The sequence below is a fragment of the Anas acuta genome, chromosome 9, assembly GCF_963932015.1.
Source record: "Anas acuta chromosome 9, bAnaAcu1.1, whole genome shotgun sequence".
Lineage (NCBI taxonomy): Eukaryota > Metazoa > Chordata > Aves > Anseriformes > Anatidae > Anas > Anas acuta.
This window is the reverse complement of record NC_088987.1, coordinates 23330107-23357162: the sequence shown is the minus strand read 5'-3', so window position 1 is coordinate 23357162 and position 27056 is coordinate 23330107. Positions and strand designations below refer to the sequence as shown.

At 43.7% G+C, this 27056-nt stretch overlaps 1 long non-coding RNA gene across 14 annotated transcripts in view; it reads right to left on the bottom strand.

Moving 5' to 3' along the window:
* Positions 1 to 15691: 15691 nt before the first annotated feature.
* Positions 15692 to 27056, bottom strand: part of LOC137860826 (uncharacterized) — a 40901-nt gene continuing 29536 nt past the window's right edge. For 6 of the 14 annotated variants that reach the window (XR_011099200.1, XR_011099199.1, XR_011099201.1 and 3 more), the window contains 3 exons: positions 26761 to 26828; positions 19464 to 25581; positions 17228 to 19381 (listed from right to left, as the gene is read on the bottom strand). This is a non-coding gene — a long non-coding RNA (uncharacterized lncRNA). The other 8 variants (XR_011099208.1, XR_011099207.1, XR_011099210.1 and 5 more) reach the window with 4 other exon arrangements.

Here is a 27056-nt window from a genome sequence, read left to right as displayed (position 1 = left end):
GCAGATCCAGCATGCCTTTGGTTCTGCCCATGGCTAAACATTCCTCTCATTCGTGTGCATCTGGGACAGTGTTGAAAGGGATTCAGGTTGCTTGTTTATAATCAGAGCTGGAACTGGACAAATTGTGCTTGGGATGACTCCCAAGTATCTGACTTCTGTCGCTTAACATGAGGGGCAGAAGCAGGAGTAATTCAAATCAGAGTTTGCAGGAAGGGTATCAATGTCCATACACTGAAAACAATTAAGGAGAAACCTCTCCTGGGATTAGAGGGACTACCAGGAAGACAGCAAAAAATGTGGAAAACTTTATGCAGGCCAGAAAAAGGAAAACAAAACACGGGGCTGTATAATTAATGATGAAAACAGAATTATATTCTGTTTGGGAAGAAAATAAACACACTGAAAGAGTCCAGAGACACTTGTGCAAACAGGGACTGATGAATGGAGACTACTGTTTTGGTGAAGCAATATTTTAAAATTAGTAGAAAAAATGATGAGCTTTTAAATTATTGCTCCAAAAAGCAGAGTTGAAATGCTAGAAATGGCTGGGTTTTCTTGCAGAAGGGAAGCAGAACCGCCGCAGTGCCTGTTGCCTTTCTGCTCTCCATTCTGCAAAGCAGCAGAGGTAGCAGGCACATCCCAGCACGTCTTCCCTTCTCACCTCTTCCTGGAGACAGAACAGGGCCAATTTGTAAGTATCATTCCTGGAAGCAATGTCAGGAGAGGTTGTGGCTTGTTACCATTAAAACACCTGGTGACTTCGTATAATATGTGTTGTACACTGATATTACTTCACCTCTATAAAGCTGTCTTTGATTATATTTTATTAGGACTTGCACCAAGTTGCACAGTACTAGCACAGTTACTTATGTGGGGATCTTTCCCTTGGCCTCCTTTTTGCCTGTTTCTCCCTGTCCATCACAGCTCAACCCGGCCAGCTCAGGGTAACTACATGTTTTGTTTCAGAGGATTAGGTAATCAAAAGGCACTGTTCCTTCAGAAATGTTCATTAAAAAGCAAACAAACACAAAACAAACAACACTTACTGCAATGGGATATTAACACGTTGTTCTGAAACTCTGGTACTTCGGTTTTTAACTTCAGTGAATACATTTCATCGGAACTTGCAAGAAATAGCTCACTGCTCTTAGAAACAAACAAGATCTTATGGAAGTGAAGCAGCAGCACGGTTGGACAAAGTAACGGGTGGCTTTGTTGTGCTTCCAGGTGGGAGCTGCTAGGTCCTCAGACAGCACTGACTAAACAAACAGCAATCAACAGATAACCCCATGCCCTCTTACAGGAATGGTGCTGCTGTAGGGAAGAATGATAAGAACAGAGATTGATCTTCAGGCCTTTTCCATAAAGTTTTGGCTTTACTGAAGACGCTCAGCAAGCACTAGTGCGACCAGTTCATTTTCCTGTTTCAAATGCAGACCTCCCAGCCTTCTTGGCTGCAAATCTCCTCGATTTGTTCAACTGCTGACCTTTCATTCTCTGCCAGCTGGGTACAATGTTGGTATCAGGCCCAGTTACCAACAGATCTTAGTAACAGCAGCCTTGTGGGGAACCTAAAGACACAGTTATTTTCATTTATATTACTAGAGCTTGTGTCCTGCCCATAAGCTGTTACCTGCCATCCCAAAAGCTGTGGCACATCCTGACAGTTTCCACTGCCTCCCTGCCCTGCCTCTGCACTCCTTCATACCACCCACACTGCTGGAAACCCAGGTCCCACCCTTGGAGAACTGCACTGTTTGCTTGGCTGGTGCCAGCTCTGTGCCCGCAGCAGTCCCCGTGCCTGGCTCCAACTGTGGGGTTGGAGTGGTGGGCGCGAAGGTAAGCACGCAGATGTGGCCCCATCACACTTAATTGTTTCAATTTCTACAATGAGATGATATAAAAATTCTTGTGATGCAAAGCATGCAAAGATGCTTGTAAAAAAAAAAAAAGTTATTAATTTTTATGCCTCATAAATGTAAACCGCAATTCACTTTAAGCTTGCTGTAAAAATATTCCTCTTAAAATTTGAGTTTATAGGATACAGAACAAATAGAATTTCAGAAAAAAGTCTGGCTTCTATTCTCCTGAGAGCTCTGTTATTGTTAATTAATAATTCTGGTTTGCTTTTCTTTGTTTTCAAGGCTTTTCAAGGAAAATGCTGCTGAAGCTCTGCTGTTTCACTGCCTTTCTTTGATAAATATTTTATCAAATAGTAATCAACATCTTGTAATTCAATTGTACAGTCTAACGTAGTGCAACTGAAAGAAGCAAAAGCTGAATGCGGAATTACCAAACCTTTATATTCTCAGAGAAGTTGGATTGCACTGATATTCATTTATTGAAAGCTGAGCAGCATGTTGCCGTTTTGCTGCTGCCAGACGTTTCTGAGTGGCAGGATTTGGCTGCTAGCATTTAACCCTAAGATCATGCTTTGGGGAATGCGGGCATAGCAAGTGGTGGTGCTCACGGAGGCACCGGCTGCTGTCTGAGCAGTAAAACAGAGCCTGGCAGGCACTGATGGGTGCTTGTACCTCTTGGGTGGGTGGGAGACACTCCCCCTGCTACCTGCCTGCAGGATGATCAAGCCGTAGGCTTACTAAGGAGGAGCTGTTTGAAAACCACGCGGCCTTTTTGCCCAGGTTGTGCTAGGCACCACACCACCAGCCCAGCACGCGGCCCCCGGCCTGGTGCGGAGCATTGCTGCTGGGTGGGAGGGCTGGGAGCACACCGGCTTCATTCACAGGCTGCCAAAATGCAGGCCTCGGGGCTGCGCATTAATGTAGTAATCCTAGCTACAATAAAACAACCGTTTTTCAGAAGTGCTGATCTCCCACAGCTTTCAATAGCCTACATTTATTTATTTATTTATTTATGTAGGTTAGTGCTGTAAAAATCAGAGCTCTTTCACTGTCCGAACAGAGTTGTGTGTCGGGCAGCCTTCAGCATAACGTTGTGTTTCAGGAATGATTCTCACGTTCTGCTGAAGCAAGAGGCTTGAAAACTATTCGGGTTATTTTTTTTTTTTTTTTTTTTTCCCTGAAATATTCGAAGCATAATGCTATAACTAGGCACCCTTCCCCTGAACAGGCAGAAACCAGAGGCACATTCGGGCTGGCCCAGCGCAGAGCCCTGCCTCTCCCCACAGCTCGCCCTGGTGTTCGTCTCTGCCTTCTGAGAGCCACAGCGGAGATCGCCCTGTGGTTTACATGCTGGCTCTTGATGTCCCTCCAAATCCAAGCTTTCCTGGCCTTGTGTGGTCTGGGGTCGCTGATGCACTGTTTGGTAGGAAATGGAAGGCCTAAAAAGAGCAGGCCTGTGCCTTGCCCCTGTGGGATGATAGGAGCAAGGGCTTTCTACATGTACGAGGCAGGAGGAGTTGCTGTGATCAGTTCCCAGGACCAAATCCAGCTCAAGGTCAATAAATTAACTTCCAAATCCTTTGGCCCAAGTTTATGTATTTTGGAGTAGAATTCAAAATAAAACAAAAATGCCTGAACAAGAAAAGCAAATCTACAGGTCTGAGCAGATGGAGGGTTTATCGTTTCCCCATCCCGTGGTTCTTTGGCCAAAGGGAAACGTAACAGTGCCAATACTGCTGCATTCATTAAAGGGGAAAATAAGAGGCAAGATATGTGGCCCACTCTGTGCTCAGTTTGTGAGGAGTGGTCGTGTGCTGAGTGGGGACCAGGCATGTGCAGGAAGGCCTCTGAGCTCCCCGCCGTGCTCGCTGCCATCGGCTGCAGGAGGGTGATGCTCTGCCCAGCCACCACACCTGTGCTTGATAAGCAAAGACCCGTGCTGGCTCCGTGCTGCTCCCCGTGGGGTTTCTGTGGGCTCTGGATGTATGTGGCCATGGCCACGGGGCTCAGCTCGCTGCCCAGAGCTCGGCACCGCTGCTCCTCTGCCAGGGGAAGGTCATGCCTGTCTGGGGTGAGCCTGGTAGGCAAAGTACATGGTGTTTTCTCAGAGTAACAGCCCCTTTTCTTCCTCAGAGGGGCTGTGTGTGCAGAGGCGTTGCTCACTTGTGCACGTTGGGCAGCACAAGTTGCTTGGTGGCAGTTTTGTCCCAGGTGCAGAGCCAAAGGTGGGGAGTCTTTCCTTAGCCTCGGCGCTTCCCCATCACCGTCTACCCTTGGCTGGGCACAGCTGCTCTGGCCAGCAGAGGCTGCAGCACATCTCTGACACCAGAGCACGCTGGCATTTGTGTGAAGTAACATGAGGATTTGAGGCAAATTCACAACAGGAGTGAAACCTCCTAGCTGATGGAAATCCCTTTCAGATGGCACGTAGCTGCTGAAGTCATGCACAGTGCGTGGAGGAAATGCATCCCCGGAGCCCATGGGCAGCCCAGGGGCACCTGAGGATGGCGGGTTGCTCTGCATGATGCATTTGGGCACCGAGAGCTTCCATGCTCTAGAGGGAGAGGAAAGATATATGTATGCATCATATGCATGCATATTAAAGCTGGAAAGATGACCGGAGAATTTTACAACTGCTTCATCTAAATGCCGAGCTCCCAAGACACTCCAGCCAGCCTCCTGCCCACAGCGGGTGTCTCTGTGTGCTCGAGGGGTGTTTGACAGCTGGGAAGGATGTGGGTGGAAATCTTCTGGAGCATGTTGGCTTTTAACAAAACAAACTGTTTCTGAGATAATTTTAATCGCCTCTGTGTCCTCAGGGTGATCAGGAACCAGCCATTTTTGCACTGCTAAATATTCTGCGCATGGGATTGCTACACCCTGCAGCTGAAGGATGATTTAAAAAAATGTTTAGTTACCTAATTCCCTTTAAAATCAATACTTACTAATTAGCACAAATATTTATCTTCACCCACAAACATAAAAATTGCATATTACTGATAGGCTACACAAATATATTCCTTGGTCTCCGGCTATTATTTACAAAGATAGATGAGAAGAGCTGGAAAACTACCTGCAGGCTGGCCTGGGTCCCACATTCCTGCCTGGGGGTGCTGGTGCTGGAGGTGCAGGCACAGCCCGGCTGCTCCAGGTGGAGGTCAGCACTGTCAGCAGGCAGGTCACCAACCTGTGCCCTTTCCCTCCTCCACTTTAACCTTTTCAGGGCTGAGGACATGTTTATGGGATTGGGGAGCCTGAGAGTACATTTTTTCCCTTGATTTTATTTTTGTTTTGTTTTGTTTTTGGTGATGTTTGAGGTAGCAGAAAAGGCCAAGACAGCAATTGCCCTTTCGTGTGTCCACTCAGCCCCTGGCTTTCTCCAAGGGAGGAGGCAATCAGCCTGACATCACACAGCTTTTCCCTTTTCAAAGGCAGGGAGAAACAGGGGAGGAAGCCCCTGCCCCCATCCCCAGCTAAAAAGTGATGACCTGGGTGTTGCTAACCGTTGGCCAATAAAGCCTTGAATTACGTGCTAAACTGAAGGAAGCCTGAAAGCAGATGGCAATTGCTCATAGTACTGCAGAGCGGAAAAGAAAGAATTCAAAATAAGCAAAATGCTGAAAGACGTAATTCCCTTTGAAGCAGGAGTGTGAGAGATCCAGGGAGGGGCTGAGAGGCAGGAGCCTGAGCTCGGGGTGCTGAGCCCCCAGCTTAGGTGAGCAGCCCTCTCCCTGTGCCCAGCTGGATGGTCCCAGGCCCTCTCCCTGCGCTAGCCCCAGGCCCTCCTTTTCTGGGCTTTGCTTTCCACCCACAGCACTCAGTCTGGGAGCCAAACAAGGCCGGAGAGATTCTTGGAAGGGTGTAATGGCATATGGCTCTTCCCCATTCCTAGGCTGGGCAGTAAATAGTCATATGCTTAATGTTACCTACCTTAATCCAGCTTTGCTGACCAAATACACACGTGTTACTCTTTTCTTTTCTTTTCTTTTCTTTTCTTTTCTTTTCTTTTCTTTTCTTTTCTTTTCTTTTCTTTTCTTTTCTTTTCTTTTCTTTTCTTTTCTTTTCTTTTCTTTTCTTTTCTTTTCTTTTCTTTTCTTTTCTTTTCTTTTCTTTTCTTTTCTTAATAAATAATCTATGCATACCACTCATTGGCACCAACTATGTTGGCTATCAGATTTCTGCTGCTGTACTGCAGCCGCTTATTTTTCAAGCAACACCAATGAGCCCTCAAAGCCAGTGAACTGCGATGCAGGAGAAGGAAACCTGGGACATCAAATGCGGGCACCAAAAGCGGTTCTGTATTGGCAAAGTCTGTTGGCTCTGTATTGGCTCTTTCTGTTACATTCTTTTCTCTTCCCAGCAGGTGCTTTACATTAGGAGCTGAGGGCACTGACAAGGAGATAAACTCCTGTGCTAGCAGCAAGAAGGGAGGTTGTCACAGGGTGTTTGGCCACCAGCCAGGCACCTGTCCCAGCTGCAGAACCAGTGTTGAATAATCGTCATTCTTCTACTGCTGAAAAATACTTATCTACCTGTATAAAAATCTCAGTATATTTCTGAGCAATATGTATCTGAATTCATTATGATAAAATGTTCTTGTTAAAAATTATTATACTCACTTTAGAATTCAATGCAAAGAAGATAAAGAATTAGTGATTTATTTTTTTTTACTATAAAAATCTAAGAGTCCTTTGCACTTTCACTCAGTGTAAGTAGACATATTTACAACCAGCAATTTAGTTTAGTAGTGCTCTCCATGCTTTTTTCTGCTCTGTCATCAATAAAGAAAAACAGTGAGCAATCCGTTTTTAAGCAGCAGTTCTTCAGCATTGTGTTTTCATAAGGTTTTTACACCACTTCTATGTTAAAAAAAAGCAGCAAAATTAGGGTAGAACTAATAAAAACAGTCTTAAAAATGTGTAGCTTATTGGTGTAGCTAAATAGAGACTAGGAAGAAAGATTTGAGCTCTTGCACTTGGTCTTTTCTTCATTGCACATTTCAGATGAGATCCAGCGTGGACAGACTCATCTTCTGAAGTTCCTAGATGTTTTAATCTGTGATTTCAGTTTATTTTCAGCAAGGTAAACACTGGGCACTTTGGCCAATCTGCTGCGAAGCTTTCCCTCAACCTCTGGGGTTTTGTTTGGTGCTCATGTCCACAGCACGGGAAGGTGGACTTGCAGCTGACCTCATACAGAGCCCTGAGGATTGACTGTGCCTGATGTGAGCTCTTAGAGACACCTGAAGGGCCAGAGCTTTGCACTGCATACTTCTATCAAAGGCAGTCATTTGCTGTTTTGTGCATCTGGAGAATTTTGCCCTAAAGATCCTTTAAAATGTTTTATTCTTAAAGTGGTATTCTTGTAGTTTTTCTATAGGAAGCTGGGCTGCTCCGACAAGATGCTCATGCTTAGGGCAGTTGAGGAGAACCTGGGGGGATTGCCTACCATTACCAATTTTACAGACAAAGTATCCACACCAGTGGGGCATCCTGAGGGCTCACCACGCTTTGGCCGTGCACTGAAATACAACTGCTTTCCTCCTGAATCCAACCCAATCAACAAAAGCTGTGTCAGTGCCCAAGGGTGCCCCTCATCCTGCTGGGTTTCCACTGCCCGTTCAGAAGCTTTGCCAGCGTGGAACCTGGTTCCCCTCTGGGTCTGTAGCAGGAGATGTCCAGGGGCAGGAAGGATCATACTGTGTCCTGTGAAGGGGGGGGAAACAAATTATAGACCTGTGATTTCAGTGCTAAAAATATCCCTTTTTGTCCAGGTGGGAGGTTGGGATCAGAGAACAGTGCAGGGAACAAAGTGCAAAACGGACAGCTTGGATTTCAGTTCTTCTGAAGCAAGAAACCCTTCAATTATTTCATGCAACATGTGGCCTTCGGTGCCTGCGGGCAGAGACAAAAGTTGCTACGCAACCAAGCAAGCAGCTAGTGACCTGAGAAGCCCAGAAACCGGGCACTTCGACAAGCAGGAATTGTCTTCAAAACACAAACAGGCAGAATTTTATACTTGCTTCCAGTTTTCATGTTTGTCTTCATCTGGATTCTGAATTTATTCAAAGAAATTTGGCAGAGGGTTGTGGAAGCGCTGCCTGTGGTGTGGCTAGTGGCTGCTCGGGGCTCCATAAAGCTGTGGGAATTGGGGTTTGGAGCTGGTGACGGTGACGCTGCGTGGACACAGCTGATGAGGGACTTTGGGCAGGAGCATGGGGCAGGTGCCTCGTGGTTTGCAGCTGCCAGCCCCAAATGAGGGCTGGGCAGCATTCTTCATGCAGGTCTGGGTGCTCCGGTGTCGCAGGTGGATGGCTGAGGAACTGACAGGGAGAGCCACAAATCCCCCTCAGTTACAGCCAGGGTGCTCAGGCTGCCACCTTGCACTCCTACTGATAAAATCTGGGCAGTAAATTATATCAGAATAAAAAAATAAAAGCTGCAAAGTGATAATCATCTTCAATTCCTAGTGGATAAGCAACTACTGAGAGATTTAATGTACTGCAAATGGAGGAGGTAAAAAAATAAAATAAAAAATTACAAACCTCTGAGAAAAATGGCAAAAAAAACCTGCTGAAGACCTTTAGAAAGATGGAAAAGGAGGAAAATGTTTTCCAAGTAATGTTTGTTACAGGGTAAATGCACAGCCACCACCCATCTTAAATCAGACACATGAGGGAAATTATACTCAAGCACGTGCACTTGCTCTGCGTGTTCCTTAAACTGTGCTCCTGCAAGAGACTCTCATCTTTTCTTTTCTTTCCATTTTTTTTTTTTTTTTTTTTTTTTTTTTTTTTTTCCCTATAGTAAAGCTCATTTCTCCACTTCCAGGAAAAGAGTCTGATTTCTCTGATTTCTCTGTTGATGTTCTGGGATGGATAAAAGTGCAGGTAGCCAAGCAGCCTTTCTGCCCAAAAGGCTGTTTTAAAATATCTGTTATAAGAAGTTAAACCAACCTGGAGGCACTAATGGAAAAAAGCACCGAGGTGTCCATCTGTGAACCTGCATCCTGTCTGCCTGGAGCTGGGAATCAGCAAGCAATGAAGCTGTGAGGGACAGGCAGCTCTGACAAGGAGAACCTCTGCGTTTGTGGGTGGGTGGGTGGTCCATGGGAACGTTATCTGAAAGGAAACGAGCAACAGGATGGAATTTGTGAGTCAAGGCTGTATTCAATGGGACATGTTGCTGCTGAGGATTTTTATGGCTGAATGTGTAAGAAAATTACATCTTACAGATATTTTTAAGCAAGAAGCTGTACGATCAAACTGTGTCCCGAACCTGGAGCAGGGAGATGGAGATCCTGCTCAGGTCCCAGGTCTGGCTGTTAGAGGCGACCACGCTGGCTGCAATGGTGACTGAGGAAGGCAGGAGAAAAGGTCTGGGAGGCAGGTGGGAGATAGACTTAGGCTCTGCTTGGCAGGGCTGTTCCTGGAGTGAGGAGAAGGCACCAGGAACTGCTGAGAGTTTAGTTTGGATGGGAATGCAACAACTCAGCAAGAGCAGAAAGGCAGCTAGGAGTCGGCTCGTGCTGTAGGAGGGAACGAGGGGCCTTATGGTGGGTGACAGCTAGGGAAGAACAAACTGCTCCCTGGGGAGAAGCACCATTTCAGATGTCTGCAAGCCAACACTCATTCTTCTGGTGAGAGTGGGCGTGAAGGCTGGTCTGTGGAGACTCTGGCCTTTTTCCAAACACTGAAAATATGATCCTTGTTCAAGAGAGCGTACAGTCAAAACCCAAAGAAGACAAAGATGAGTTCAAAAGAAACAACAAGAAGAGAAATTCAAGAGTATACAATCTTCATCATGTCATTAATTGTAAATAATGATTTGCCTGGCCTTGGCACTGCTCCCAGGAAGTCATGCTGGGGATCAAGAATGCAACAGGATGACGCATGGCTTGGAGATATTGTGTCAAGCACCACCTGGTTCCTGTTAGCTGCATGCCTTGCTGACATTGCTCTGTCATTCTTCACTTGACTGAAAACTCATGGACTCATTGCCTGGATGAGGCTTGATGGAAATGCTTGGTAAACTTTAAGAGTTTAAAAATGTTTGAGAAATTAAATGAGGAAGAAAAACAGAGCTCAATAAAATCTATAAAAATGCCCTTCCCCCCCTCCAACTTCTTGTACACTAAATATGTTAAATTCTGATCTCTAAACCTCTAATTTATGTGGTTTTGTTTTGTTTTGGTTTGTTTTTTTCCTCAAGGACCTTGATGTTATTTGTGAATATATGATTTATATAAACCTTGTAAGTAAACCACCCCAGATTGTTTTTAGCACCAGAGTTTCTCTATCCAGCACATGGGGGTGCCCAGCTGATAGGAGATACAACAACCATGAAACACTAAATATCCACAATGGCTTCTGGATGCACTGTATGCATTGAATTCATTGAATATTTTTTATGCTTTGAATTTTTAATGTACTGGTTATTATTATTATTATCATTATTAACCTCTAAAGCAAATGTACAGAAGTATGTGAATGCTGGCACCCTTCCTAGCCTCCTGCAGCCTAACTGACCCTTCTGCATTGCCTGCTATTGCTGCTAAACAGGGCTTTAACTTTGTGGCTAAGAAACCTTGAAGTCAGCACAGGAAGATGCCCAAGTGGTGGATTCACCTCACAAAGGCCTTTTTGGCCACTTTTAAAAACGCAAAGTTAATTTCCTTATTAATAGTGGGGTGACATTTGCTCTTATTGCCTTTCACTGTGGGGAGATATGTTGGGCTGTTGCAATATGGTGTCTGTGTGTGTGGGGGGTATGTGCTGGTGCTCATGTAAGTCATGCACACGTGGGCACTTCTGCCTATCTATCTGCCTACCACTAGTCACAGCCTGCAGTGCTTGGCACACACGGCTGGGAAAGCAGCACTGCAAAGCAGCTTGAACTGACACGGGAGGCAGAAGAGCCCGCTGGTGATAATTGGTGTCTCCTGGGGAGTCACTCCGTGTTCCTGAGCTGCCCCCAAGGAAGAAAGCTCTACTGTAAGTGGCATGTGTCTGGGTGGACATCCACTGATTCAGGCTTGTCACCTTTTGTTGTGTAAGGGAGCTGTTGTCATTCTTAAGATTGGGATTAATGAATCTAATGAACCTTTGCTGATTCAAATTTGTACTCAGCAGCGTCTCTGTGCAACAAGTGAACATGGTTCAAGTGTTTCCCCCGATCCTATTTCTGATGATGTAAATGCATCTTGCCAAGTTACTTTTTCAAGAGAAAATACAACACTATCTGGCTCTCAATGAGCAATTGTGAAATCAATTGTTTCCTCTATTTAAAAATACCATTTCTATCTAATTATTCAAATCAGGAATACGAGGAGGACCACATAGTTCTTCGTGAGGCCTGAAGAGATCTTGCTGTAACCACAAAACCCCGGCAAACCTAGAGAAATGAAAACAAACCTAAATAATGATAGCTGAATGGAAAGGGGCATGGGGGGGGGGTGGGGGGGGGGGGGGGTGCTTCTTCTGAAAGGCTGCACTTCTACAGGAACTGATGGGTTTTAGTTATCTAAGATACAACATCGGTAACAGAAATAACAAAGTGGAGAAAATATCATCCTTAAGACAACAAATACCAGGAACATCATCAGGAACATGATAAGACGTGGCTCAGACAGGCAATTAAATAAGGCAAGCATTCCTGTCTTTCCTTATCTGGCTGTCTCTTGATGTTTATTTGCTGGCTTTCAGTTGGAATCAGCAGGCTCACATGCTGTATATAAAGTAAAAAATCTGTGCTGCAACACTTCTTTTTGCATAAAAAGATACATTTGACAGAGGTGATGCTATCATAGAAGATGTGACATTCAAATATTCTCACAAATTAAAGTGATTTCATGATGCACCAATAAAACTATCCTGAAGAAAAGCATCCACAGGAGATACAAACAGAAGCCCTAGCCCCAACATCTGCAGTCAGTGTCTGCTTTCTGTTGTCAGTTGCAATCCCTTGACCCAGGACTAGCATGGCAATGGCAGCAAAGCTATCTAGAAATATAAGGACCTTAAAAAACAGCCAGCCCTTCCTCTCTCCTGCCCTTACAAGAGCCTTTCCTCTAAAGTAGTATTCTCCCTTCAGGTTCAAAGATCTCCATTACCTGTGGTGTTTCATCAAGCCATCTCTGACTCCAAATGGCAACATTTTCTAAGCTTGATTTGCCTTTTATTAGAAAAACTCTGCTGTTGTACCAGGGAGAGAAGGACGCTGCATTGGTCAGAAGGACTTTGTTCAGTTCTTACAACGTACGGGTTTTTCACGGGTGCCTTGTGTCCAGGTGAGGGTGGTTCAGCCTGCTGGGCAAACCAGAACCTGCCCCTGAAAGAAGGGGCCAGGGAAGACCATTGCTGGCACCCTGGTGTTGCTCCACCAAACTCAGTGTTGGGAAGCTTCCCTGGAAGTAATTTCTGTGTTGACGAAGGCTTGGGAAGGTGCAAGGGTAATGGTTTTCACGGCGTGAGTTGTCAGCATGCTGCTGTAGATGGCTTTTGTTTCGTTTCTGCATGCCATGAAGGGCTGCTTTGCCAAAGATAACATTGCTGCTTGTAGAGAGGAGGCTTCTCTGGCTTCAGTAGCCTGAGCTACATGCCATTACAAGAGGAAATCAAAAATGTTAAGCATCACACTGAGTGCCTTGGATGCCTCTGCTTTCTCCCAAACCCTGGGGATTGTCAGGGCTTAGCAGAGATGTGGACTGAAGGAAATCTGGGCTGGTAAATGATCTTCTGCTTCCAAACTTATAAAATTGCATCTGAAAATAGCATCAGAGACAGTAAATATGGGATCACACAAAGCTCTATTTCTGTGGGCACTTTTCAGAAGAACCTTATTTTAAGGCAACACTACTCTTGGAAATAACTTATTGCACTTATTTATAAGATGCTCATAAATAATTTACGGTACATTAACTTGTAAATGTGATAGCTTTTGAAATCATTAAGCCCCAGTAGCTTGCTTTGTAAATCCATTGGCTGAGTCTCATTATTAAAAGCTAATTAGCTCGTTCAGCTGGAACGTATTTTGCAAAATAGCTATGCTGTTACTCTTCTTTATATTACAACAGATTATATTACTTCTTAAAATATTCCAGCAATAGCATAATGGAAATATTTAATAATAAGGATATAAAATTCTGTACAAACAGAGAATTGCATTAGATCTACAGCAATTTTTTTCCAAAGCCTGAGGAGTTATTATGATTATGATCATTTTTAAGAACATGTGATATTAGCGATCTTTGATATATACCTTACTTATTTAATATTAAGGGTTACAGTTTATACTTGGAAGGATATTTCTAAGGTGTTAACCTGGGTGTGGGAGAAGCTTGGGCATTCTGGTCTGTGCTTAAGGCAGTTACCCTCCTGAAGGGACGCTTCTCACCGCTGGCTGCCACGAGGAAGCTGCAGACCAGGCTGTGGGCAGTGCATCCACAGCTGCCAGACCCAGTTGGGGTCCTGACGGGGTGAGCCCCACTTCATATGGACAATACAGTGCTGAACCACCCTGCACCATCCCGCCTTGCATGCCTGGCCACAGAAACACTGGAGGAGCCGTTTTGTAGAATGGTTTTATTTCAGCATGAAGTAACAAGGCATTTAGAGTCTATGTGCCATGGTCCTGCATTTAGGAGGAGAGGCTCGGTAGGAAAATCAATGGACACCAGGAATAAAAAAAAAAAAAAAAAAAGACAAAGACATCTGGTTTGATAATAGTAATCTCTGTTGTATCTGAAATGTATTTGCTATGTAAAATATCCAAGCATTCCTTTTGTTTTTTTTCTTTCTTTCTTTCTTTTTTTTTTTTTTTTTTTCCTCTCCTCCCCCTCCTCCCCAATATATTTTAGGTTCATATTTGTCTTGCCTTCAAATTTAAACATATTTAAACTTCGGTACATTTAAATCCCTATTAGCAGCTTTTAAAGGGATTAGGGCAAATGGCTTTTATTCTGCAGACACAATACTATTGCTTTCAGATACATCTTCTTGGATTTCCTGTTCAAAAGAAAAAAGGAGGAATTTAAGTAATTCACAGCAAAGCTACAACGTCTGCTTCTGCACTGATGAATGTTTCCCTTTAGGAAAGGCAGTTCTCATTAATATAACATCTGGCTTTCATCTTGAATAAATACAACTCAAAAGCAATAGAAAAGGAGTAGAAAAATGTGAATTTTCCAGCATATCAGGCAGCCAAAGGCCTAACTGACACAAAGAGTATCTGGCAAGCAAAGCTGCTCAAGGAACTGCCACAAATAAATGTCTGGGACATGGAGTTTCAGAGAGACCATTTGGTCACCAGTGATCCCAAAGGAGCAGGATGACCAGGAGAGTGGAAAGCAGCAAGGGCTGGTGATTCTGCACAGCCAAAATGGCCACGACCAGCAACCCCCCGAGGGCCTGCGCCATATGAACTACAATGTGAAAGTGGCAGGCTCAGTACCTGCTCTGCATGCTGTTTGGCAGCCTGCAGCCTCCCTTTGCTGCTCTCCCCCTCATCAGGCCATGCGCTTCACCCCTCTGGGATGCCAAAAGTCCAGATTTTGTGAATTAGTGTTTATAGAAAAAAATAACAGAGAGAAAAAGATTGTAATATTTATCCATTTTTACCCTTTAATAGTAAAAACACCCAACCAACTGAAACTCCTAATCACCACTTCACCTTCCTCCCAAAAAAATCTACTTGGAGGATGTGGGTGGACTGGGGGAAACCAGGGCACAAGGCAGGGGCTGCTGCTGCTGGGGCAGGGGAGTGCTGGTGGCACAGTGGCTTGATGGCAGAGTGGCATGGTGGCATGGTGGCACGGTGGCACAGTGGCATGGCCACATTGTGGGTACAATCCCGCAGGGACCTGCTGAGGTGCTGCAAGGCTCCCGAGCGGAGCGTGCTGAAGCTTGGACAATCATCACAGTGACTGCGGCTGCCAACTGGAAGCAGGAGGGAGCTGGCTATAAATGTTTTTTTTTTTTATTTCTGCTCTGTTTGAGCTAATTGTGCAGCATTTCAATTTGAAAGCTCTCATAATTTAGAACTCTTAAATTTAATTTTATGACTTTGAATAGTAGCTAATCTCGCGTTTAATTTTTACTAAGACTTTCTCTTTTCTGAATGCCTTCTGCTTGTGTTTATAAAATGCATTGTGAGGGCAAAGACCAGCGACACGCACCCAGAGCTGTCTGCCTGAGGGCCCTGTACCTTCTCCTTTTATTAGGTCTGCTCCTGTCAGCCTTAAAACTCTGCAGCTTCGCAGCATGCCCCTATAAGGTAAAATTCAATTCCCCCATTCAGCAGAAGGGAAAACTGGTGCACCGACCAGATAAATTACCTGCCCAAGGTCAGAGCATGGCAGAGGGAGCAGCAACATGTCGATGAAACCATCTCTGACCCGTGATAAGCCTGTAAGCTGTTCTTGGTAGGAAGCACTAGTATGGCTTCTCTGTAGCAAAGAAACAATATCATTTTTTTTTTTTTTCTAACCCTTTGCATGTTATTTATTTTTCCTCTCTTTTAGCTTCCTGCAGCACCCTTTACACAAGTCTTAATGGTAAATGTGATGAAGGGATGATTGGGCTACAAGTGAATGAGTGAAAGCAAGTTTCTGGGGCAGAGACAAAATTGTTCCAAATAATTTTGTAAGAATGCACTGTATTCTGTCCTGAAAAAACACGGGGACCACATCTCGCCCCAGAGACTGCAGCCCTTCCCTCACCCTGTCTTGCAGCAATTCCTGCGGTGGGCCAGGCCTGGAGGGCCCAGTCTGATCTCCCACATTCCCCAGTGGCAGCCTGTGTATGTGTACTGAAACCAAAGCCCTTGTATTTCAAGACATAATGTTTCAAGAAGCTAATAACTATTGACCTGACTTTTTCAACTCTGACATGTACATTATCGCTGATGAAGAGAGAGAGTCACTTTTTCGCTACAGTGGAAGTATGGGGAAAATTCTGTTTCCTGCTGAGAAAAATCAGTATATGCAGGAACTGAAACCTGGAAACCGCTTAGCACTATGAGAGCTTGGCCTTTTTTGCCTTCAGCTTTCTGTTGTGATGGGCTTGTCTCACCCTGCTCATCACATTTCGGAGCTGGAGCTGCCACTGGTGGGGATGGTGCTGGCCCCTGTGGCACCCACCAGCCCTCATGTGCTGCTGCAAGATTAACTATCCCAAGTGATGATGGCAAAAGCAGGAGCTGTGAGAGACTTTTTCCCAGTCACGGGACTTCCTTAGCAACATTTATTATTCAGCCTGCAAAGAGGAGGAGAAAAGTGGTATTGGAGGCTCCTCGTTCCCCGCCTTGGCCACAGCCCATGCTGCAGGCTGCACGAGGAGGCCCAGCCAGGCCCGCTGCTCTGGCCTCGCTCCTTGCCCATGGGTAGTCACGGTGTGTCGCCACAGACCCGTGCAGGTGGTTGTGAGCTCCGGGCCGAGAGGAGTCGTGTGCCACAGAGATCACCTGCAGGCATGCTGTCTGGTGAACAACGCCACTGTCCTTCAAGTAATCTGAAGAATAATTTAGTTTCCTGTATGGGATCTGTAGCACTCCAAACGCTGGTCATCACGTGCATTATTCAAATAAAATACCAGCAACATTTGTGATTATTATTATTATTATTATTATTATTATTAACTGTGTAATTTACTATACATAGATAACAACAGAAAAGTGAGGAAAGAGAAAATTTTGATACCCTCCCTTGCTGCTGTAGTGGAACCCAGTTGGAATAGTATTGGTTTTGTGCTTGGTTAGAGGTTCTTCCTTCACATGGGAAATGGCTTCTTTTGAAAACAGGTTGCAATACTCTTTAATTTTCTTGCCAAATTCCTCAGGACAGGAGGCACTAGTAATAGTCCCTCGGCCTGTGCAGGAGCTTTCTGTTTTCTGGGAAGCTTTCTGCTTTCTGGGAAGTCAGAGGGCAGAGGATGGAGCAAAGTCGAGAGCTGAAAGTTTCCAAATGCAGATCATTGCTGAGCCTCCACAGCCCTGTGGCACAGAAGAGCCACAGGTGTGGGCAGCAGGACCGCCACTGCTGTAGCTTCTTTCTCCAGCTCCTACAGCATCCATTACATATGCTGTCTTCCTCATGCTTTGTGCATGGTCTGGAATGCTATAAAATCCATTTCCCCTGGACAGGAACAGATGTACTTGATCAGTGCTTGTGTTCTCATTGGAACTCACTTTGCTTCGGGTAGCTTTAAATGGAGGTGAAAACGATGAAGGTGAGACCAAGCAATGCGATGAAACTGTTTCCAGTGAACAGGCAGACACTGGACATGTTGTATTTATCCCAGGCTACTTAATGACAAATCCCTCATATAACATGCTGTACTTCTGACATTTATTACAATCTGTGATTTGTGGGAAAAAAAAAATAAAAAAAATCTATATTAACCTCAAAGCATCTCAACAGGGCTCAGTTTGCTTAAATTTTCAAATGTTTATTATTTCATCTCAGAAGAAAAGCTTTATTTCTATAGTCAGAAGGAAATTTTATTAAGTTCAGAAAAAAATAGATTTTCAGCAAATACCATTTGGCTTTTGAATCAGGAGGAAATAAAGCAACCCAATATGGTGTCATCATGTTACAAAAGGAATACTATGGCTACAGGTCAAAAAATTTGGGTGTTTGTTTCTTCATTTGCATTGAGTGTATTGAATTTGGATGCATTGTTTGGGTCTCTGTAAGCCTGCCTTTTGAGCAGGCAGTTCTTTATGGTGTACATTTGTCTGTACAAACGCACAGTGGTTGCAGGGGGTTGAAGGTACAGTAATTAATGGCTTTTCTGTCAATTCCTTCCCCTGGCTGAGGGCACACCAATTGCTTCCTGCAAAATGGTGTCACAAGCCCACTAAAATCAAAGGACGTGGTCATCTTCGCAGGCCAGAAATCATTCCTCTTTGTATGGTGGAGAGGCTCCCATGCCTGCCTCCCCGCAGCCTTGCTGGCAGAGGGGAAAAGAGCTGCTTCTGCTTCCCTTTCCAAAGCACCAAAATCAGGCAAGGCAGGCTCTGTCAGAGGTATTTCCATGCATTTATGCTTATCCCATCACTAATGACAGGAAAATCTCATGGGGAGGGATGGAGCAAGGGGAAGGGGAGATAACTGAATAATTCGGGTTGGTAATATTCTATTTTCTTATATAAATATTAATCATTTCCCTAGGAGTTGTGACTGAGTGCAAACAGAGTTTATTGGATTTTTTTTTAAACCGTATTAGCAGAAGCACAAGCAGGGGAATCTCTGTGACAACTGTGACCAACAGAAAATTAATTAGGATTCTGACTCTAGTGCTGGTGTCTTAGGGCTCTTTGCTTCTTTGGATTAAATTGCATTAAACTCTTTATTAAACAGAGCAGGCAGCTTGGCACTGGAATCAAGCCCACATCTGCACCTGGATTTTCCTATTAAAAGTGGATAGAGTAAAAAGAATGTTAAATCCTCTTATCCATGACTCAAGACATACCAGGCAGGACATATTAAGTGTATTTTCTTTTTTTAAGGTTTATAATCGTGGGTATTTATCTACCCTGGGTTTCCAGTGGTGTTTGTTTGTTTTTTCTTGTTGGTTTTGGAGTGGTGTTTTCTTTTATTATTATTATTAATTATTATTTTTATTACTGTTGTTATTATTTTGATTTGTTTATTTATTTATGGTTAAAACACGTCCCTTTTTTTAACGAGTATCTGCCTGATATTCCAGATCCCAGGATGAATGTCTTTCTTGTGTTTACCATGAGGCTGAAGTTAACATGGGCATGTTTGTTTAAAAACAACAACGTACACAACACAGCAAGTGAAGGAGCCTTTGTTCATGTACTGCCATCAACAACGCTTTCAGCAGATTTAGGGAATAAAGCTGTGAGTTAACTTCTGGTGTGGATGGAAAATAAGTGTTGAACCTGGCTCTTCTCTCATTGATGTTGCTATAAAGGGTGACTCCTACTAAGTCAGCTGAATTATATCAGAAAACAGGGAATTTGGCTAATGTTATTCAAGGTCTTGTATAAATAAAAGGGATGTTTGTGTCTGGTTTAAGGATCAGGTCCTGATCACTGAATTTAATAAACATTTAGCATTAAGTCTACAGGGAACACTAATGACAGGGTAGTGTAAAAAGTAAAAAAAAAGTTTTATTCAGGTTCTAGAAGGTGATGGAGGGCACATGATTCTTTTTCTCTTCTCAATGCTAATTTATTCCTGATGGCAATTTGTGTTTGAAAATAAATGAAGAGGTGTGAGCATCAAAACCATCAGCTGCCCTACCATGGGGCTGTGGCTTCCCTTGCTCATGGAAATCCAACAGTGAGGTTGGCTGCTTCAGTCTGCAGGGTGAGACTTCAGAGGTGCAGGTGTGACTTTCAGCTTTGTCACAGAATTTCTCTCCCACGAGTCCCAGTTTGGCCTTCCCATGTTGCAAAGAAGAGGTCACCATCATCTCTCCTTTGTCGCAGTTCTGCACTGACTGCCAAGGACAGCAATGCTTCAGGATGTGCTGCTTGCTTCCACCATCTAAGCTGAAAGCATTTCAGGGTAGGAATTAGCCTTTGGTTAGCACTCTCTCTGGTGTGCTGGCTCTTGATCTCCCCTGGGGCTTACCTGAAGTAGATCTAGAGGCAACAACTGTTATGTATAACTTGGCAGAGCCGCTGCATCCTTCAGCCCTGCCCAGAAGCACAGTGGAGTTGTCTTCTGCATCACAGCTGCGTGTTTCCTTATGCTGTGTGCACTCCTGAAAAACACAGTGTCTGTGGTCCCTCTGGCTTTGCTCTTAAACATTAGTGAAATAATATTTCTGAGACTCATGCCTGAGTAGTGGTCATGTGGTGGCTAAAAAAATGTGGATGTTAAAATGTTTGTTGGAAAACTGCACTCATTCTTCTGCAAAAGTAGCTAGATTAACATCCCACTTTCTCACCAAGCAACTATGCATCCTGCAGTTAAACAGAAGGGGAAAGGAGCACTGGCAACTTGTGTGCGTGCTGAAGCTTTGCAGCTGCCTCAGCCTGCTCTTCCTCAGCTGCAGCCACGGAGCTGGGACAGCCGAGAGGCAGGGTGTGAGAACAGGCAGACAGGATTGCTGTACTCCTGTGGCGCTCAGCGGTGTGTCTTTTCTCTTTGGATTAATGTTTTCCAAGCATAACCCATGGTTTTGTACTACCACGTAGGGCTGTGTCAAGGAGCTGTGTGGTACTGGGCACGTCAAACTCTTTGCTTAACAAAAGTGTCTCCAATTGACTACTCCTAAGCATCAAGGGGTACAATATACAAATTTGAGGAAGCTGGTAGCCCACTTTGTGGATAAGGTTACATGGAGGCTTCCAAACCTTGCAAAATCATTCTGCCAGTGCAGGGACAGATGTGAGACAAAAGCCCCAGACGCACCTATGCAGTTGAAGAGCCCCTGGCAGCCATGAAGAGGCATCTCAGGGGTGACGAGCCCTGCCTGCTGCTGGTATCAGTGCCTGTGGTGCCCACCTGCGGGACTTCAGCTGACTTTAGGAAATAGACGCTTCACTTTGCTGCTCATTACCTGATTTAGCAGGATCATTTATGAACAGTTCTGTTTTATCTTTACCAATAAAGCTCAATGACTCTAACTGCTGTAAATAGAACAGCATGTGGTTATGCCCCTGTATGTCTTTTAATGTCATTCCACACCCAGTATTGTGGCTGCACAGCACAGCCAGCATTAGGTTTTCTGTGATAGTTTAATGATTAAATAAATATAGGTATGGTATCCTAGGAACCTGATCCCTTATAGATGATAATGTGGAAAACAGAGGGCATGATTAAAACAACTGATGGGTCAGGGTTCACATAACTCATTTTCTTATGATAAAAGCAAGGTCACGACTGGAAAGATGTAATGCACATTTTATGTGTGTATCCAAAAATTATTTGATGAAGAGTTTTCTTCCAAGACAAGGGGAAGACAGATTTTTAAAATATTTTGAGGTGTTTGAACAGACAGAGGCCCCACTGTCTAGCCTGCACTGATGCTGAACCGTGGGGCTCACAGAGGGCATTTTTCTAGAATGTTTTGGAGACCACCACAAGAAGCTGCAGTGATGTCTGACATTAGCTCATGGCACAGACTGTAATTGGCGCTAGGTCCTGTTTTCCAGCACCATTCCCAGATGTGTCCTCATCACAATTTGTCATAACAATTCCTTCTGCTAGCTGAACTTGAACTCTTGACAGCAAAGTGATGCTTAATTATATTTGCTCTGTTTTCCTAGCAGTCTTCTCACTAACACTGACATACTGCCGTTCTGCCTCAAAACTATTTTAATATCCCTTTATGTATTTTATTCCACTAATTGTCTTCAGTTACTTTCTATTGTTCAAATATGTGTGGCTTAATGAATGACAGCAGACAATATATCCCACATTACTGCTGGTACCAGGGCAGTCACCTACAAATTCCATATATCCTTCAGCTGCTGATGCACTGCTGAAATGTGCACAAAGAAATCAGATGACTGCAGCTCAATCTATTGTCACACAGATCAACATATCCAATACGTTCCTCAGTGAACCATTATTGAATTGAAACAATATTTTTTTCAAACATTGCATAAAAAATATAGCAAAATGTAGCAAATCCCTGACATTTTGTTCTCATAAATCAGTATTATTTATTGCAAATACTGCTGACTTAATGAGAGATGATGATTTTATTCATTTAGCTGAATGCTCTCGATGCCAATAGCCTCCAGTTCCATGGTCATTTCACACCCGTCCCATTGAGGAACCTCCTAGAGCAGGATTACGCAGCACTGGTATGGTGCTGTGTTTGTTTGTATGTTTTCTTTTCAGTTGTACTGGTAAGGTACCTTCACATTTGATGGGCCGTGAAGGCAGACAGTGAGCCTTTGTATACAACAGATCAGTGACACCAAGTCAGGAATGTTTTTGAGAGACGGGGATTTAAGCATTTACAGCAGGTGAGATGGATGAATTTTGTGAGACAGGAAACTGTCATGCTGCATAGCTGACTACACGGCCATTATTTCTGCAGCTTAGCTATGTGTGTAAATTAGACTGCTGCTGCCTTAAATTCTTACCAAAAACATCTTTCTGAAAAAGTTAGGAACAAAGATGTGAATGTGCAGTGCTTATAATGTACATACATTCCTGGATAGACTGTCTTATTCTTTGGATGCCTCTATGACTGGGAAAACACCACCACCACCACCAAAACATTTAACTGGATTAGAGCCTGCAGGATGGATATTTCTACATAAGTGAAAAAGGAAAAAAAAAAAAAGTTACATGTAGTTACCTAAGAATTTCCTAGGAATGGATCATGGTACAATCAAGAAACTGGTGCTGGCATTATTAGTAAGATTATCTGTTATTTTCTGATGGCCTTCAGTATCATCGGTGATAGCATACAGAAGCTTCTCCTGCAGAGATTACAACCTGGATACATCACTGGAGGCACACTGCAGAAATTACATACTGAATTCAACACAATGGTAGATAAATATCCAAAGAGTTAAGAGGTTTAGCTAGGAAAATATCTGAAGAGTTAAGGGGTTTAGTTAGAATTTTATCGCCAGCATAAATTAGCTTTTTTAACAAGATCAGGTTCCTTTTAATGTAAACAAACACACAAATGTGAATACTGGCCCATTAAAGGTAATACCTCAGAAACATCCTCAGAGAGGGCTTGTTTTCCCTCCTGAAGACAGCTCAAACCAAAGAGAGGAAAAACAAGAACAAAAAAGAAAACAAATTACTGACAGAGAAAGAATCACCAGACATTTGATGAGGCTGCCAAGCTTGGGGATTCAAATCAGATTTTGTTTTTCCCTAATTAGTTTGACATTTGGGGCTGAAATGACCTAGAGGGGGATGGTAAATGCTGGAGGACAGGACGCAAGCACGCAGTTTTCTTCTTCCTCTTGGGTTAGCTGCCCCACAAAGGCCAGAGCAGCATGAGGGTGCCAGCCGGGGGTCCTTGCACCCCAGGGCTGTGCCTGGGGCTCCCAGTTCTGCTCTGCCTCCAGCCAGGACCTGAGCATCCCCAGGAGCTGGATGAGGGTGGGTGCATAGTCACAGCCCCCATCCCTGCATATTGCCTTTTCAGGGGCTTTCTTTGCAAACTTTCAGCAATTGTGTGCTGTCTTGAACGTCGTCAGAATTATTAATGCACCTCTTCCTCGCTCAGACCACCTGTGTCTTGCGTGATAAATAGGAACCATTAAACCCCAGGTTAGGAGTTTAGCAGCTCCTCCACTGCTGTCAGTGATATATAATGTATCAACGGTTTGTTCCTGTTGGATTTCTGCCCTCTCTTGCCCATTTTTTCCCTATTTTATCTTTGACTCCAGTTCAGTTTTTAATCCCATTCAATGAATGACCTACTTACCGTAAGGGTCACCCACCTTTCAGAACATTTCTGTTGTACCTTTGTGACATCCGCATACAAAGCCTATTTCATCCTACTGTCTGTCCACAAGTCTGAAATAATTTTTGTGTGCAAATATTATTTAGGTTATATTTCATATTTTTAATTGTCCTTTACTAACAGGCATTACTCAGAACAGGAGAATGTCTTTGATACTCATCTGCCCACTTTCCTAAGACCATGTTGGAGCTGCCTTTTCGCAACCACTTCAAGATAGGTATGAGCTCAGGAAAAGCATTATTTTCATCTCACATCATCTTTTAGTGTGGAAACCAGCTGGCATTTGCAGCCAGCATATCAGTTGTGCCTTCATTAAACTCTGCAGCCACTCTGGTGAGTCTTGAATGCGTAATCCATTTTTCGCAGCAAAACACATACAAAAAATACAAATTAGGCACATAGATAATTTAAATTCTTACAGTAGATGTGATCTGATTTCTTAAAGACAAAACAACAACAACAACAAAACAAAACCACGTAGTCAGAATAACATCTGTAGACACTGTAAAAGTAAGATAATAAGTCTGAGTTATTCCAAGACTCGTGTGTCCTGGATGAGTAGCATTTTTCTGTCTTTAACTTCGACATGTGAGTGCCTTCAGAGATCTCTCAGCCTGTCTCCCTTCCCCAGTGACCCTTAAGCTTTTGAGCCCTTTGTTCATCACCTATGTCTGAAATGTCTGATTTCTGAACATGCAGCTGCAGTAGCGTAAGGGCAGCCACTGGTGCTTTAGGAGGTGCTCCTGTTTAAATGCTTGGGCTTGACTTTTGTCAGCTATGTCTGGGTATTTTGCTCCTAATGTTTGTCTGGATGGAGACCCCATAGTCTCAGATATTTCCTAACATGAGAAGCAGAAAATTCAGCAAAACACTACAGCAGGCAGAGTTTTTTCCCTAGACACTGGTCTGTCTCAGAAATATCCTAGGCATGCCAGCAGCTCTCAGCAGGATCCGATGTCCCCCAGGCAGCCCTGTGCTTCCTCCAGAGAAGGCTGGCTGCACACTGCGGGGTGCAGGCTCGGAAAGCTCTGCCTGGCTGTCAGACATCAGGCGTTTTTTTACGACAAGTCCTTCTGGTGTGAAGCCCCTGCTTCTGCAAACAACTGCTTGCTCTCATTTTGGAAGTGGCTGCTGTTATAGAGGTCTTGTGAAGACCCTTGGGAACTGGCGAGGGCTGTGCTGTGCAGGCAGTCCCTGCCTCTCCTCTGGCAGCAGGGAGGAGAAACAGCAGAATGTCTTAAGTCCTTAGAGTATATATATGAAGCACCAGCTTTGGATGGAAAGGCTGGGGTTCTTCACCCTGAGAAATGGTGGTGAGCAGTGTGTGGAGGGCAATGTCTGATAGCATTGATGAAAGGCAGCAGGAAATGTGCTCTAGCGTGAGATCTTCATTCGGTTTGCTTTGTTTTGCAAGATGTGACAGAACAGTAGAGGAATGAAAGTAATTGTTCCATTACTTCTTTACTGTAGGTGGTGTGAAGAAAAGAGAAGGAAAGAATAAAACTATTTTCTGCAAATCATGCAGAATCTCCTATGACAACTCAATATTTATTGCCCTAAATCTGTGTCCAGTTAAACAGCAAATGCAGGGTTTTGCTACTGGACAATGATGGTGGTGGAAGGATTGTAATTGACTCATTCAAATGTGTTGCAGGAGCCTTATTCCCATCCTATGCCTTTATTTCCATAATCATGGATGCAGTTTTGTATGCTGGAGGCACTGTATCAAATCTGTGATGGAAACAGTTGTACATCAAAAGGAAATCTTCACTGCTCTCCAAAAGCAAAATAAAGTGCTCTGTGCTCACCAGCCCAGAGCGCTTTCTTTAGAACCTTTGTATGAAACAAGCCAGCCAGTGTTTCCGCTGTTGGCCCAAACCAGGACATTAACAAGTAAACTGCTGATTAATACCTCAGCTGTAACAGCATCAGAGGTTTCAAAGCAACAGTAAAGTTATTTCAGGAGTAAAATAGAAAACCAGCAACAAACCTCAAAAGGAGGACAGTCACTTGGAACTTTGCATTCCTCTCTACTCCTAGCTGCATTTTACTTGGTGTTTCTTTCTTGCCAATCCTGATTTGAATGGATGATTATGTGATTACTGCAGCCAGCCAAAAGTAGTGCAGGGCAAAAATCCATAGATGAGTTAGTGGCATTTTCCGCTTGGTTCTGTCCTGTTCGTGGTAGCTTCAGGTGGTGATGCTGTTGATATTTAATAGAAGAACTGGCTTGTGTCCAGCTACTGTCCTGAATTCCAAAGTAGCAACTGATTGGCTTTGGAAAGCTCCCAGGAAGCACTGTTTTGGGGAATGAAATAAGAGAAATACTCTAACATGCACATTCTGCCATTCTGTTAACTTCAAAGGGAGGTGAAAGCAGAGTTCAGCTGTGCACCCTGCTATACTTCCACATCACGCCTAAAAAAGTAAGACAAGGTATCGTGCCAAGGGGAGTGGATTTCATTGGAGACAGCATGAAGAAGGAATGGAAGCCAGGACCTGATTATGAGAAAGTTGTACAGGGCTGGCAAGGCTGTAACTGCACTGAATTGTGACTTTTCCAGGTTCAAGTATCTCTGAGGGTTTATCACACTGGAGTGTGCAGAAAAAAGCCTGTGATTCATCCACTGTTAGCTAATTTATTTCTGGAAACTAATTACAGAACATTTAAAAAGCATTCAGTAACATTATGATGGGCTTCCACTTCAGTAAAAGGAGTTTAAACAGCCTGGTGGATGATGCAGTACAGTTCTACACTGCTTTTCTTTATCCTGAGCAAAGTATGGTTGTCGATTGACCATAAATCTATATCACTTCTAATGGCATGGCACTTTTCAGACTCATTCTGAAAACTCACTCAAGTAGTATCATGCTAAGAAGGACCCCATTTACAAAGGGATATATATATTTTTTTCCCCCTCCAATTTCCTATTCAAAATGCAATTCTTTTTTTTTTTTTTTTTTCCTTTTTTGTGTGTGTGTGTGGCTTCTTGCTTTGGCCACTCCAGCCGAGAATTGTCTCAGGCTAGATAATGCTACTCCCTCAACTGCTGCACTTTCTAATAAATACTTACCTGTTTCAACTTCTTCTCAAATATATACTTCACACACTGTGGACTTAAGTTTACTTTCCTTTCCTAAAATCTGTTTTAATGAGCGGAGAAATGAGCAATGATATTGTGTTGAATGTAGCTCAGCATTTTTCCTCAGCCTGGCTTTCTCTTAGACTTCCTCCAGCAACAGGCTGTCCTGTGCATTACCCTGCTGTAGACAGCAATGCTGTTCTGCCTTAAATCTGTGAGGGCTCAGTGAGCTGGAAGAAGGTACTTAATATTCCTTGATATCAGCACATGGCAAGGGGGTCATTATTTTCAGCCCAGACCTGTCTCTTACATTCTCTGATATAGCACAGAAACATGGCAGTTAATGCACAAGTTTTTATCTCTGCTGAAGGCCTCTTAAAAATGACACTGTTACCTGTTATTCATCAAGGACTGTCAGAAGCCAGATCCAAAGCGAGTGGATTTCTAGGGTTTGCCTTCTTTCTGTCCAGAAGAGATCCAGAGATAGCGGATATTCCAGACAATATGTTAGGACTTAGTTTTTCAAAATATACATTTTTAAGTACATATAAATATATGTAAAATGGAAACATAATGGATACATACATTGTATAGTTGCTACATAAATATGAAAGTCCTAGACATGAAAGCTTTTTGTGTTTTAGTGATATAAACACACATTTCTACAATTCTTTTGAATATGCATTTGCT